A 16,478-nucleotide genomic window follows, 5' to 3' on the forward strand; every position below is an offset into this window, starting at 1 on the left:
TACTCATAAAGAGACAGCAACAGACACAAAATACAGACAGACAGACAAACAGCCAGCGAGTTACACAGACAAAAAACGTTAAAAGAAAAAAAGACAAAACAAAATCCAGCGACAAACATAGAGACAGAGACAGAGAGAGACACTCATGTCGGTCACTTGGATGGAACGAGACAGAGGGAGGGAAGGAAACAGATGGAGGGAGACGGAAGATTCGAGACAAAGACAGAAAGACGGAGAATGAATGAGGGTGAGGGAAACTCTATCCACGCGCCACGTAAAGCTGCCGTCAGTGATGGATTGAGAGAAAGCCCCGCGAGCGTGCCTTGAAAACAGGGACGTGAGAGGAACACAGGCAGCGGTTACATAAGAACTTAAGAAGCTCCATTTGTTTCATGTAAGAGGGGGACTGGCCAAGGGTTACAGTATATAAAAGGCCAGATGTGGTGCCAGTTCCTAAAAGAAGAACGAAAAGATGTAGCTAGAACTGGAGAAGTATCTTGACATCTCTCTCATGAAAGAAATTAAAGTTGTAGGAAGGGGGAAAAAACAGAGGCAGGCAAGGAATTCCAGAGTTTATCACTGAAAGGGATGAAAGATACGGTAGGCTGATATTTTTTTTTTTTACAGGAGGCGTTTAGTCAAAGAGAACAAAACACCGCCAAAAAAAAAAAAATAAATAAATAAATAAATAAATAAAGAGTCCCAATAAAGACTTGTCAAATTCTTCATTAACCAACCCCTCTTAAACCCATCAATCATTTCCATCCGTTGATTTATCCAGTCAGAATACCCTACTGACTCGACACTAAAAACCTGATTACTGAGTGCATTCCAGTCATCTGCTTTCCTATATATAAAACAAAACTATTATTATCTCCCGTAGAAATACAAGTTTATTTTCATTTTTTGGCGCAAAGGTGGAGAGGCAGCAGAACCTGAGTTGAAACCAAGGTGCAGGTCAGAAAGGAGTGCAGAAGAGGCAGGACACACGAGTCTATCCTTAATTAAGTTGTCTGTCGAGGTGGGAGAAGGAAATGGAATGGAGTGTAATAATGTATGCATGAGGAGGGTATCTCAGGGGGCATGCTGATGAGAGAGAGAGAGAGAGAGAGAGAGAGAGAGAGAGAGAGAGAGAGAGAGAGAGAGAGAGAGAGAGAGAGAGAGAGAGAGAGAGAGAGAGACGTGAGAAAACTAACTCAAGGGGAATTATATTGTGGCGAATCATCTTTCCCTTTTACAACTTTTATTCTTAAGTTGAAATCCTGTATTAAAATGTAAGGGGTCTCTCTCTCTCTCTCTCTCTCTCTCTCTCTCTCTCTCTCTCTCTCTCTCTCTCTCTCTCTCTCTCTCTCTCTCTCTCTCTCTCTCTCTCTCTCTCTCTCTGTACCCTTTCCTAACACAACTCTCTACTCACTCATCCCCCTCCTATCCAAGCCCTCCCTTCGTTCTTTCACCTCGTTTCCTTATCTCCCTATCCACTCCCCCACTACGTACCCTTCTCCCCTCTCCCTTGCTCTCTCCCCACTCCACTTACCCAACTTCCATATCCTCGCTTACACTCCCTTACTCTCTCTTACACTCCCTAATTCCCCCTTTTTTCTGCCTCTGAGTCAGGTTCTCATTATCTTAAAAAAAGTGGCTGGTCGTTCCATCGGCGCTGCAGTGACGTATAAGGAACTGCTCCATAGCGGCCGCTCATCAAGGGGAGATTGGAGTTAATCAGTAGAGGGGGAAGAAAGAGAAATGTACGCTAACTATATAATGCCGTCTGGGATGGAGGGAGAGGGAGAGAGGGAGAGGGAGGGAAGCCATAGTACATACTTGGTGTTGGGATAGGAAGGGTACATTTGTTTGAACTGTGGCTTACCAGAGAGAGAGAGAGAGAGAGAGAGAGAGAGAGAGAGAGAGAGAGAGAGAGAGAGAGAGAGAGAGGGGGGGATGATTCACCAAAACACAACGGTATGTAATTGTTTTTTCTATTTTTATTATTATTTTTTTTTAGCCCTGACACAGAAACCAGTTCTTTAATCTTCTAATGTTCCTTCATAACACACGCGAGCTTCCAATTACCTTATATTCCTCCTCCTCCTCCTCCTCCTCCTCCTCCTCCTCCTCCTCCTCCTCCTCCTCCTCCTCCCTTACTTCCCATCTTACCTCCATTAACACCACCTTATACATTATCGTTTTTATCAGTTGGTGTCAGTTTCAAGTCCTCTCCCAGTGCTCCTCCTCGGCTCTAATTACCTCTCATTAAGAATATAATTGATAAAACAAGGTTGCTTATCTCCCTGTAATCTCCCGCCCGCCTCTTAGCTGCCCCTGGATCACCTTGGCGGCTCCCATGATGCTCCTCTGTTCAACTATACAGTATAATTTGTCTTCTTATATGTTTATCACTAGTGAGAGAGAGAGAGAGAGAGAGAGAGAGAGAGAGAGAGAGAGAGAGAGAGAGAGAGAGAGAGAGAGTCAGTATTGATTAAAGTTACCATTCCGTGAAGGAACTCAGCATATAGAAAAAGGGAAAAAAAAACATCTTTTCCTAGAAGCGAGTTTTCCTTACAGGTTCGCAATGAAAGGAGAGAATTGCTTAATAACCTGGTCCATAGAGAGAGAGAGAGAGAGAGAGAGAGAGAGAGAGAGAGAGAGAGAGAGAGAGAGAGACTGTGGGGGAAGGGCATATTACAAAACCGCAAGGAATAGTCGAACCAGTGCTACCAATTGGTTCTTAAAATCTTCAGGTTTCACACGGTATCATTACGGCGTTTATCGGACGCGTGAATCAGAACGGTTCAGAATTAGCGTCGTTTTTGCAATTACCTAACGAGCGGGCGCTGTACTACCGGGGCATTGAGTGTAGTATTCTGTACCCTGAAAGTATCATTGGATAAGAGCTTTGAATTCAGTCACGCCGCACGAGTAACTTGGATGACGTTGTTCGTGTTCTTTAAAAGCCATTCCCTGCTGCAGCTAGTTGTGTAGAAAATTGTGATTGTTGTGGTTGCTCAAATCTCGTAGCGGTGATTGTTCCCTTGAGATTGCGAGAGGGAACGAGGAAAGTTTAGCTGATGATCTGGTGCTGTGTGTTTAGCCTTCTGCTGCTCGTGTTCTTAATATGCTTGCTGCTGCTTCACTGATTGGAAAATAGCGTGTCTTGGTGATAATCTCGAAGTTATCCAGAAAGAAATAAGAAAATAAGGCTAAATATAATCCGTAAACTAGTGAAGTGTCGTGATATTGAAGTTGAACGTAGCTTGTCTGGGTGATAATCTCGAAATAATCCGAAAGGCAACATGGAAAGAAATAAAAAAAATAATAATAATAGAAAAAAAAATGTATCCTGGTAATGAACGTAAAAAAAAAAAAAATTTAACTAATAGTATGGAAAGAAAACAAGCCTGAAATAATCTAGAAAATAGTATGCAATAAAAATAGCCCTGAAAATAACCCAGAAAATTGTATATCATGAAAATAATCTTGGGAAATCGAGATCTGGAAATTGTGTAACCTGAACTAGTGTGTCCTCAGAGAATGTATGGAAATGTACCCTGAAACCTTGTGTGTCCTGAAATCATACCTGAAAAATGTATCCTGAAATTGTCCATCTTGAAAATTAATACATATATATCCACAAATAATGTATGAAAATGTATCCTGAAATAATGTGGCTCAGAGTAATGTATCCTGTTCCTCCTTGTTAGCGTCGTGCAGTACACTGAAACATTCCATTACCTTCCCCACTGGACTGCACTTCTCTCTTGCATTTCCACACAGAATACAAATAGGTCTTTTTTCCTCTTTTTTTTTTCTTCAAGTTGAAACACAACGAAAATACGCCAGGTTTCTAAAGTCATCGTGGCACTCGTACAATTTTGGTCAGTATATCTTCAATGGAATTAAAAGTCTTGAAATATTAATATTTTCCCTTATTGGGATGTAGAATTCAGAACAATTTCTCCCCGCCTTTATTAGAACTTAGCTTGGCGGTTCGTATCATTACAATCGTGGGGTTGCAGGGCGCACGCACATACATATAGTTCAGTGTTTGATAAAATTCAACCTTGTATTGCCGCTAATGCTCGCGTCGTTACATTCTTGCAGGTATTTTTAAGCTGCATGCGATACTTATATTCTTTTTTGCCTTTTTGGTAATGTAAGTGATCTTGGTTTCCTTTATCATATTTTGCGGACGGTTTTTTTTGCGTGCCTCAGTCTACTTATGTTAAGTAATTGGCATTATTTGCACTTAAGTACCATCCTTCATTTTATAACCCCTGTGTAGTCTTTCTTAAGTCGGTCTCGCCCGGCGCAGCCCTCCCTGGGTGTCTGGTATTAAAGAAGTACATGTTTATACGGCAGTGCGTCAGTTGCTACATATATTCTATTGTTGTAAATAACATGCCCCTGAAAGACTATCATTAACTCAGGGCAAAATCATATTGAGCTCAGTTGATGACGCCTCGCTTTTTTTTTCCCTTCAATCATCAACGACTGATATATAATCCACATATATTTTTCAGCGGGGATTTTGTGAGTTTTTTTTTTTTTTTTCTCCTTCCTCGACCCTCGACTGGACATAATTTCCCTCCACCCGTTGCTTCGTCGAGTTACTCCTGACAGTGATAATGCATTAAATCCAAAACATTAATGGAGTAGTGTGATAAAAAGGTATTACAGAATGTTTGAACGTCTCTCTCTCTCTCTCTCTCTCTCTCTCTCTCTCTCTCTCTCTCTCTCTCTCTCTCTCTCTCTCTCTCTCTCTCTCTCTCTCTCTCACTTTGTCGAAACTAGGGAAACATTACGAACAGATTACTGAGAGAGAGAGAGAGAGAGAGAGAGAGAGAGAGAGAGAGAGAGAGAGAGAGAGAGAGAGAGAGAGAGAGAGAGACCTGCAAACGTAACCAGCTAACGATGACATACACGCACACACACACACACACACACACAAAAGAAAAAGCGAAAGAAAAGAAAGACGGGGCAGGCACGAGGCAGAAGAAACGGAGGAGTATAATAGAAAGAAGCAAAAAAGAACAGAGGAGGAAAAAGGAAAAGGAGAGGAGGAAGAGGAGGAAAAGGAGGAGGAGGAGGAAGAGGAGGGCGTGAGCAAGTGTTGACCAAACCTCTTGTGCTCACCACGTCAACACTTCTTGCGTGGAAACTCACAACTGATAACAAACCGAAAGAATCGCTAGACTCGGGCTGGACAGATCGTGTAATCCTCCTCCTCCTCCCTTTCCTCCTCCTCCTCCTCCTCCTCCTCCTACTCCTTCAGGGTAAACACTTCCTCCTTGTGCGGCGTTCACGTGGGGGCCAAATTCCATATTCCATCGTAAATTTGCCAGACACAAAGCCTTCGTGCAAACTCGGTAAAGAATTTTTGATCCGTGAATGGTATGGAAGCGTATTATAGAAGGGATTCAGGGCCGCCTTTGTGTCCTTTATGTCTGTGTTTTACCTGTGTGTGTGTGTGTGTGTGTGTGTGTGGAGATGGGGAATGTATTTCTGTCTGTTGTCCGCATGTTTAGTCTCTCTCTCCCTCTCTCTCTCTCTCTCTCTCTGACAAGTAGTAATAATGAGAATTGTGGCGTTCCGGTCAGATTATCGTCATCATAACAGAGTCTTGCTACCTTGTCTTCATCCCCTCGGGTCAGCGTGCCGCGGGGAGCGAGTAAGTGCCCTTCAAGAAGCTGAAATTCTTGGCCATTAAACAAAGTCAGAGAAGCCTTTTTTTTTTTTTTTTGTAGAAAGTCATGGCAGATTTGTTTGATAGACAGCGATGACGTTAGGCTCATGAATACTTCCTTCCAAAAGAGGAGGCCGTAAGTGGACTAGGAGGAGCCGAAATGAATAGATTTAAAAGAAGAATACAGTGTGGTATCAAACAAAGATACGCTGCTGGAAAATGTAACTTGCATTCAGAAAAGTAAGAATCCACAACGACCATATGGCAGTGGAGTTTGAAATAACTTTTTTTTTTTATTTTTTTTGTGGAGAAAGCACAAGTCGGATTCCAAGAAGTTTGGTGCGGACAAGAAATATCGGCAGACTTTAATTTTTAACAGGAAACACTTATTGAAAAGCTGCAAGTGTTGGCGAAGATGACATTAACGCAGTAACCTCTAGCTTGGCCATAGCGATCAAAGGAGACTGCAGAAGAAACATTGGAAAATATGCGCACAAAGGTGGTAAACATTGAAAACTAACACTTCATCAGACGAGGGAAGGAATATGCAAATCAAAACCGTGGGAGATGAAGCTGAGAGGACAGAACTAAATAAACCCATTAAGAAAAAGACAAAGGGAGTGAAAGAGAGAGAAAAAACAAGTGGTATTATTGAAAGAAAACGCGAGGTTACTGTATAGAGTTAAAAAGAAAGTTGAAAAGAGATAGAATATTGTATAAAGATTTACCGTACGACACACACACACACACACACACACACACACACACACACACACACACACACACACACACACACACACACCTGCATTCTACATACCTTAAGTTTTACCTTCACCTAATAAGTAACTAACTAATCAGCTGCTAATTGAATATACAGAACAAGTGACTTTGAGAGCATTAGAAAGCACACTATATATCTCGCATGTTTTTCTTTATTTTCTCCTCAAGGCGACTCTGGACCTTCTTAATATTGTCAATAGTGCATAAGGTACCAAAAAGTTCCCCTGTTTTTGTTACCTGAGGCAGTGGGTGCGTTGTTGCCTCCTTTTATGCTGCCTGACAAGAGAGAGAGAGAGAGAGAGAGAGAGAGAGAGAGAGAGAGAGAGAGTCTTATATACTTGACTTTTTCGCCCTTAACATTCGCTTTTCGCTCCCCGTTTGTGTCAGTACCTTTCTTCTCCCTCTGTCACCTCCTTTTAGTCTCCTCTCACTTCTTCCTTTCCCACCTGTTCTCACCTGTTCTCTTCCTTGCCTTCCTACTCCTTACCTCCTCCCCATTACGTTTTCCTTCATCTCTCACTTCTCTCCCTCCCTTCTTACGACCTCTTCCTCTAAGCCAACCGCAGCCAACCCCAGCCACCCCCAGCCACTCCCAGCCACATCCCAGCCACCCCCTGACGCTGCACTTGCTTCAGTAAGCGAACAAAAGAGAATCGGTATGCGTCCACCCTTGATACGCCGACTCCTCTCTTTTTTTTCATGATTTTCTTTTTCTTTTCGCCACAGAATGGAAAATAACATCCTTGGCAGGCTTTCGGGGAGTAAAAATTGGGCAGTTTCGGTGATGTCCGGTGAGTTCGCTCTTATTGAAGGAGGAGGGAGTGGTGGTGGTAGTGGTGGTGGTGGAGAGGGAGGCAGGGAGTCTGGGAGTTCGGGAGTTGGTGGTGGTGGTGGTGGTGGAAGAGGCGGCAGGGAAGATTAAAGATGATAAGAGACTTGGATTTGAAAGGTTATGTTTTGATTGCGGGTGTGCTGTCGCGGTGGTGGTGAGGCGAGTGTGATGCTTTGATTGGGATGGTGGTGATGATGGTGCTTGTGGTGGTGGTGGTGGTGAGTGATGCAGTCGTGGTGGTGTGTGTGCTTGTTCTGGTGGTGGTGTTAGTGGTAATATTTTTTTCTTTTATAATGTTTCTTTTTCATTTATTTATTATTTTTTTTTGCCTTGTTTGTTCTTTGGTGATGATGATGATGATGATGTGGTTGTTGTTGTTGTTGTTGTTGCTGCTGCTGCTGTTTTTGTTGTTGTTGCTGTTGTTGCCTCTTGTTCTTGTTCCTCCTCCTCCTCCTCCTCCTCCTCATTCTCCTTGTCCATCTCCTAATTCTACTTCTCCTTCCATTCTCTTCACCCCCTATCACCAATCACTACTATGCCTTTTATTGTTATAGATGTGTTAAGTTACAAATGCCTTTTATCTTACCTGGCTTAAAAATAAATAAATAAATAAATCTTAAGATACATAAGAAAAAAAAAGAGCATCTCTGGACGTTGCGATTGGCCGGGAATCGAACCCGGGTCAACTGCTTGGAAGGCAGCTATGCTCACCACTATACCACCATCGCATGACGTTATGGAAAAGATTTATGTAATTTATTGCGAGTTTTTGTATTAGGTGTCTCTCTCTCTCTCTCTCTCTCTCTCTCTCTCTCTCTCTCTCTCTCTCCTCTCTCTCTCTCCTCTCTCTCTCTCTCTCTCTCTCTCTCTCTCAGTTTATCACACACAATTATTTTCTTTTCCCCACCTTTCTCCACTCTCTTTTTCCCTCGTGTGAGTCAGCTTTTGTCTCGTCGTAGTTTCCGCGCGGGCTCTTTTTCCTTTCATAATTCGTCTGGTTAAACAACTCATTTTCTCACTCTTGTCACATCATGGCATTATCATCTTCTTAATAATGTTCGTGCAGCATCTTATCTCCCCGGCATTGTTGTCTCCTTCGCAACTTTCCTATTTTTCATCAAATTTTTTTCGTCTTTCCTTTTTTCCTTCGTCTTTTCTAAATCGTCGACTTGACTTACCTCTTTCGGAAACCGCCTTTACGTTGAAAGCGTCCTCACTGCTGCTGCTGCGCCTTCTCTGCTACTGCTAATGCTACTTGGACCCTCAGGCTTGTTTCTACTGCTGTACTTTACCGCTATGAGTACTACTGCCGCCACCTGCTGCTACCATTACAACACTATTTATAGATTTTTCCTCCCTATTTGTTCATGGTCTACTACACGCCAATCACCACCACTAGTATCACCACCACCACCAACAACACCGCTACTGTTACTACTATTACTACTACTACTACTACTACTACTACTACTACTACTACTACTACTACTACTACTACATCACCACCGCCTTCTAAACTGGCGTTATTACTCACCACCACTCCTCCACCACCCTCTGTATCTCCACTACTTAACAGAGAGCTTCTCCACCCACTCACTGGTTCGCCCCAAGACCACTATTTTTTTGAGCCTCCATTGTTACTCACTCCACACACTCCACCCGCAAACCTCCATCCACCTAGTCACTGCTACATTCCTCTCCACTACTGTTCACTCCTATTCACTCCGCACATTCCTCTGGGACTCTTCACGCATCCATCTGCCTATCCAAGCGTCCTCCGCTCGTTCCACCGCTGATCCACCCGCTCCACACGTCCCCGGCGACGCAAGAGGGTCGCGCCACACGCATCACTAAGAGGGATCGTCCACATTTTGAGACATGACTCAGATGTTTCACTTCTGTTCGTGCTTTGTACCCGACGCTTTGGATCACGAGGCTTGAGGACGGCGGGAAGGGGAAGGGAGGGAAGGGAGAAGGAGGGATTAGTGAAGGAGGAGAGGGGGAAGGAAGGAAGGGAGAGTGAGTGGTGAGAGGGGAGGAAGGATGAGGGAGAAGGGAAGAGAAAGAGAAAAAAAAAAGAAAAGGAAGGAAAGAATTAAGTGATTTTAGAGATGAGATTGGAGAAAGGATACGTGTGTGTGCAAAGAGAGAGAGAGAGGAGAGAGAGAGAGAGAGAGAGAGAGGAGAGAGAGAGAGAGAGAGAGAGAGAGAGAGAGAGAGAGAGAGAGAGAGAGAGTTAAGGAAAATGCAGGAGAATGTGAAAGAAAAAAAAAAGAAGGAATAGCATATAGAAAACACACACACACACACACACACACACACACACACACACACACACACACACACACACACAATAAGAGGGGTAAAAAAGGCGGCGCCACCTTTCATTTCTTATATGGTTTTGTTGTTGTTGTTGTTGTTGTTGTTGTTGTTGTTGTTGTTGTTGTTGTTGTTGTTAATATTGCTGCTGTTGTTGTTATCATTCCAGTCATCATCGTCATCATCAATATTCCCACCTGTACCTACCTATTTTTCTCGTCTAGTTTTCATGATTACGGTTATTTTTTCCTACCATTTGCTATCTAGTTGCTGTTTACTTTTTTTTGTCCGCACTCGTTTTTCTCACTACTTTTTCCCTTGTATTTCTTTTTTCTCTTTTCTTGCGAGCATATGTTTCTTGCCCTTATTTGCCGCTGACTGTATCTGGTTTGTTGATGTGGCGGCGGTGGCTGGGTGACACCTGCACCCACTCCACCTGCTCCTGGATCACCTGAGCGGCCCGGAGTAACGGGGCACGTGTGTGTGTGTGTGTGTGTGTGTGTGTGTGTGTGTGTGTGTGTGTGTGTGAGAGAGAGAGAGAGAGAGAGAGAGAGAGAGAGAGAGAGAGAGAGAGAGAGAGAGAGAGAGAGAGAGAGAGAGAGAGAGAGAGAGAGAGAGAGAGAGATGGGGAAGAGTAAGTGAATTTGAGGTGAAGGAGATCCCACACACACACACACACACACACACACACACACACACACACACACACACACACACACACACACACACACACACACACACACACACACACAATGAAAACAAATAACAATGAAATAACGCCATGAATCTTGCAATCAAACAGACAACACATACCAACAAACTAGCGAACTGAATGAATAACAAATCACTGAATACATAAACTAACTCACTCACTAATTAACACTCACGAAACACACGAGGGGGGAAGCGAGGAACTAACACAATCTCTTCAGCCAAATCAATGAAGGAGTAAAGGATAAAGGAGAGGTAATAGAAAATGAAAAAAGAAAAAAAGACAAGGCAGCCACATAAAACAAGGCGCTGGGAAGATGGGAGCGTGCTGCGGGTAACGACGGTGGCTGGGACGAGTGCAATTAGCAGCTGGGAGGGGAGCAAGAGTCGCCGCGAGGGAAAACAGATGGAGGTTTTGTAATTCTTGCAGCTTCGTTTAATTTTTCGTGGTGTTATTTCTTAATTCCTCCTCCTCTTGATTTGTTGTTGTTGTTGTTGTTGTTGTTGTTGTTGTTGTTGTTGTTGTTGTTGTTGTTGTTGTTGTTGTTGTTGTTATTATTGTTGTTGTTGTTGTTGTTGTTGTTGCTATTGTTCTCTTCTCTTCCCTCTTTATCTCTTGGTTCTCTCCCTCCTTTTCATCCTCTTCCTCTTCTTCCTCTCCTCCATACTTTTTTTCCTACTATTTCCATCTATTCATTCATTTAATTTTCTCCTTACTCCTCTTTCGTTGTTCGCCCTTCTCTTTTTCTCTTCTTTCCTTACCTCCCATTTACCTACTTCTCCCCTTCCTCCTGTTGCTTCATCTCTTTTCTTGTTCTTCTCTTATTCTCCATCTCCTCCACCTCCTCCCTTTTCTAGATACCAGTTAAACTCTCTTTTGTGTTGCAAGTATGACTAAAAATATCTTTCTAATTAGCCCCTTTGTTCTTATTATTTTTATCATAACAAGCAAACTTCTCCACTCCCTTCCTTACGGGGCTGAGCTGTGATGCCCTCCCTGCTGAGAGCGGTGAGCGGTTGGCCTTTTTTCTCTCATTTTTCTTTTCTTTTTTCCCCGAGTGTCTTATCTTTCGCCGTGCAGGTCCACTGGGAGGAGTCCACACCAGCCATTGTGCTGCCAAATGTTCGCCACCTCCATTTTTGCCGGTGACCTCCATCGGCATCCATCACCACATATATCATGCATTGATTCTCCACAGACGTTTACACTGGCTAATATTAGCTGCTTATACACACTCCTCGGGGGCGCCACCTCCCCCTCCCTGCCACTGACGAGACGGGGATCTGACGGGGCACAACGATTGAGGAGAATTTAACACCTTCTCCTTATTAAGAATCGTGCATACCTTCCCTCCTCCTGGAAACGTGATACCTGCTTCTTTTCGCTCCGTCACGTCCCATCACACCCCGCGTCAGGCACCGGCACGTGACTTTTTTTGCTCCCACATGTCTCAGCATTTCCTTCTTCAGCGACATTAAGTGATATTTGTCCCGTTTTATCAGTGCACACTGCTGCCGCTCCAGTGAACACCCTACACTCAGCATTTACCTGCCTCACGTTCCTCCCCAGGTGAGGCCGCCGGAGGAAGGAGGTCAGGAGGGAAGAGCACCACCTGTTCCTCCTCTCCTGCCTCCTCCTCCTCCTCCCTCTCCTACAGGTGCTCTATAAGGCGGTGATGAGGGTCCCACGCCCACCACACCTGGACGGCGGCCAGGTGTGAGGGAAAGGGGAAAGGAGGCAGCGTGGGGGTTCCTAGGGAGGTGAAGGGGATTGGGGGGAGGTGGGAGGGAAAGAGAGAGCGGGGAAATTGCGGGAAAAAATAATGTATTCAAGAACTTGCAAGAAAGATGAAGGAAAATTTATTGTCATATATGTTTTTTTTTTCTTTTAGTGCTTTTGTCCTTAATGATTTCCTCAGTCCTAGATATTGTTTGTGGCCTGCCTTGGGTGCATAGAGGTCAACGACAGACAGACAGGCAGGCATCTAGGTAGGCAGAGACAAACGGATATGCAGAGAGACAGAAAACGACAGATAGACAAACAGAAAGGTAAGCAGTCCAGACAGACAGACAGAGAAACAGACAGACAGACAGACAGACAGACAAACAAACAGACAGACAGACAGAGAGACATACAGATGGGCGAACTGACACAGATAATATCAAGAAGAAAATATGTAAGAAAGAAAAAGTAAATTGGAAAAAGAGAAATGAGAGCAGAACAACACACACACACACACACACACACACAGAGAGAGAGAGAGAGAGAGAGAGAGAGAGAGAGAGAGAAGAGGAGGAGAGAGAGAGAGAGAGAGAGAGAGAGGGGAGAGAGAGAGAGAGAGAGAGACGCAAAAGGATAATATACCACTAAAATCACCGAGTTAAGAGAAAAAACATAATCTTTAGGAATCATTTTAGTACCGACATTTCCTGCCCTCGTCACAAGATATATAATGCGACGTGTTATTTGGCCGCGCAGGATGAGTATAATTTTTTGTAATTAAGCCGAACATCAAAAGAGAACTGGTTTATTGCACTTCACTTCAACCTTGAGTAAGCAACAATCTAACCGGGAGATAATCATGACAAGCAGCCCTTTAGAAAACATTGTATTTAATTTATTTCCGCACACCGGCCTTTTGATCTATCAGGAATATTGAGTAACGCCGAGGTTCGCCCGTTTATCGGCTCCTTCACATTAACTAATCTTCGTTCCGCACCTGTCCGTCTGGCTAAGGAGTTTGCCGCCTCCCATTACCAAACGCCCATTTACATAAATTTGCATAGAAAACATTGTATTTTATTCAGATAGGCGGACCTTCATTTGCGATCGTTTGTGCGCGTGTGGCCCCGGCTGACGCTCTCTCTTTAGCCTGCCATCACCGGGAAGTCACCTGTGTGAGTAGGTGGGGACTGAAGGGTTGGGGGCGAGAACACGTGCGGGTATTGATTGAAGAGGACATCGACTGTGTACGTGAATGCATGAGAAGCTTACGGGGTACATGTGAATACTGGACTGTCTTGGTGTGTAATGATTTAAAAAGAAAGTATTGACTCGTGGATTTATAGGTGTGGTGTACGTGTGGCTGAACGATGGATGGTGTGGGTGGTTCTGAAAAAAAAAAAAAAATGTGTGGCCATAAAGTGGTGCAGGTGTTTAAGTTGTGCGGTGCAGGTGTGGGTGAATAGCTTGGGCAAAAGTTGTGAATGTGTAGTGGCTCAGATAAGCATATGGAAAAGTGCAGTTGTGGAAGGTGTGAAAAATAAGAAAGGTGTGAATGTAAGGCGATTCAGATATATATTTGAAGGCCAGCAGATTGTGGAAAGCGTGGATAATGAATAGAAAGATATGAATATGCCTCATTTCAGGTAATCATTTGAAGCCAGCAGGTGTGGAAAGTTCAGATATTTGATGGGAAAGTAGTGATTCATATGTGTCAGTGTGGAATGCAAAGGTTGATGGTTACGGCTGGTGGAGCGGGGTGACACGTGTGGCCGGAGTGACGGGGCGTGGAGTAGCGGTCGCCTGTGACGTCACTTCCGACACCTGAGGGGAGTTTTTGTCCTCTAAATGAGATCACGAGGTCGCCAGGAGGTCGTGGGGTCATCACAGGTGTGCGTTTGTGTGTGTGTGCGTACGTGTGTGAATGTCTGTCTGTGTGTGTCACCATACTGGGGCGTTCCTGTTTTCCCTCCTTCCTGTTTTTTCCTCCCTGCCCTTTATTTGCCTGAGGGCGGCAAACTGAACGCAGACAATGTATAATCTTTACCCTGTTTTGTTCAGACGCCAGACAAGCCAGCCTGTCTCTCCCTCCATTACCTGGAGCTCGCTGCGTCAGGCCTTCAATTGCCCACTTTTTAGATACTCACCTGATATGAAGGAAGCGCAGAACACACGCACGATAATTGATAATGCTAACCTACACCAACACGACCGAGAGAAGAGTATGCACGGATATCACAAGGAAGCGCAATAAAGAACGTAAAGGAAGAAAAAAAAAAACAATTACATACCAAAGAGAGGGACTGTGTATTCTTCATCTTTCAATTTGTGCCGCTTCGCTTCACCTCCTCAGCATCTCCTCTCCTTTATTGCCTATTACTGAGAGGAGAAGGAGGAGGAAGAGGGACTATTGGTTAAGGAATTGTATGGTTAGCTCCTCACCCCGCCTTGCCTCTCAAATCATAGGTCGTGGGAGGAATGTGTTCAGGGAGGAGGGAGGAGAGGACGTGCTGCTCCCTCCCCTCATATGTTTCCTGCTAATTGTGGATTTGCTTAAGTGGTATGGGTGGAGAAAAACGATTCTGGCGGTAAAGGGATGAAGATAAACTCTCTCTCCTCTCTCTCTCTCTCTCTCTCTCTCTCTCTCTCTCTCTCTCCTCTTCTCCTCTCTCTCTCTCTCTCTCTCTCTCCTCTCTCTCTCTCTCTCTCTCTCTCTCTCTCTCTCTCTCTCTCTCTCTCTCTCTCGCTGATGCTCTCTCACGTTATTGATTCTCATAATTATCCGCGGGGCCTCATCCCTCCTCGTTTGCCGTGGTTTAATTATACTTATTTACAGCGGCGAGAGTTTATTCAGGAGATACAGTTCGCACGTCCATGTGATTAGGCGTAATTACCTCCATAAAGCATCAGAGGAGCCGCCCTCATCCTCACACAAAGGCAGGGAGGCTCTTAAGGACCGCCAACCACCCTCCTTCGTCCCCTTGCTCCCCTCCGTCCCGCCCCGCCTCAGCTAGTCTTCCCCATGGTCTCCCTCCTCGTGTCTCGCCCGTGCCTCCCTCGCTCTGTGGCGTGGAACAAAGGAACATTGATTTAAGGATCCAGAATGGTTGTCATGCATCATGCAGCATTCAAGCGAGTATCGTGTTGCTACGTATCTTGCTTGCTATCCATTCTATACCTCTCTTCCTCTCTCTCTTTCTTCTTCCTTTCTTCCTTCGTTCTTCTTCCCTGTTCCGTCTCCTCGTCTTTTCGTCATATGCGGATCTTTGTCGTGTTTTTTGCCTTTCCAGGACGTACTTGTTCCTCTTCTTCTTTACCTCCTTCCTTCTCATCTTTCTTCCTTCCCTTCATTGCCTTTTTAGGTGGCTATTCTCCGGGTTTTCTCCCCACTTGTACATTTCCAGGATTTTTTTTTCTTCATTCTTTTCTCACTTCCTTCCTTACTTCCTTCATCTTTTTCTTCCTCTCTCTTCCTCCACTTCTTGCTTTACTTTTTTTTTCTTTACAAATCCTCCTCCTGGCTCTGGTTTTTCTATGACTCATCTTTCTTTCCTTCCTTCATATCTTGTCCTTCCTTTTTCTCCTCCTCTTCCTCCTCCTCCTCCTCTCTTCCATCTTTCATCTTTCTTAGATAACCCCTCTTGCTTCTGTCTTTCCTTTCTTTCTTACTCTCTCTTCTCTTCTCTCTTGAGTTTGCATGTTTTAAAATGACTCTGTTTTCCTTCGTCGTTGTCTCCTTCCACCTCCTTTATTGAGATTTATTTAGTGTTATTTTCATCTCTCTTTTCGTCCACATGTTTGTCTGATTCTCCTTCCCTCCCTCCCAACTTCGTTTCCTTCCTTGCTAAACTAGAGACATTACTTTCCTTTCTTGCTCAGCCTTACTACCATCTGCTCTTAATTATGTTTTTATACCACTATGCAACTCCTTCCCCTTCACCTCCTGCCTTCCCCATCCTTGCCTGCTAACCCCAGAGTGCTTCTCCTTCTACATGCAAGAGGTCAAGTTCCCGGGCCTCGCCTCACCTCACCCCTCCATGTCACACACTCGCACGATAACGATCCACACTTCCCTCGTAACATTACACGTTGGGTCACACGAAGGGCGGAGGGAAAAACTCGCCAGGAATGTTATTGTAAGGCAACTCTGGAAGATCTATATAAAAATAATATGATGGCTCGGGAAATGGGAAACGAGCCATGAAACACGAACAGCGGCCCGGACAAGGCTCGGCGCGGAGGAACATGGAAATGGTGTTGGGAATGCCAGCCACCGGTGCGCTGCTGTGACCATGATGAGCCGCGGGCCCGTCATATACAGCAAACAACCCAGTGCATTGTGGGTACATTATTATTCCCTTACAGCTACGTGGCCAGAGAGAGAGAGAGAGAGAGAGAGGGAGACGAGATGATATTGTCCAGATTACAAGGTG

General features: G+C 44.5%; 1 non-coding gene across 1 annotated transcript; it reads right to left on the reverse strand.

The window, feature by feature from the left end:
• Positions 1 to 7,947: 7,947 nt before the first annotated feature.
• Trnag-ucc (transfer RNA glycine (anticodon UCC)) lies at positions 7,948 to 8,020 on the reverse strand. The gene has a single exon. It is a non-coding gene; the product is annotated as a tRNA-Gly (tRNA).
• Between the last annotated feature and the right edge of the window lie 8,458 nt (positions 8,021 to 16,478).

Source organism: Scylla paramamosain, chromosome 12 (assembly GCF_035594125.1).
Source record: "Scylla paramamosain isolate STU-SP2022 chromosome 12, ASM3559412v1, whole genome shotgun sequence".
Taxonomy (NCBI): domain Eukaryota; kingdom Metazoa; phylum Arthropoda; class Malacostraca; order Decapoda; family Portunidae; genus Scylla; species Scylla paramamosain.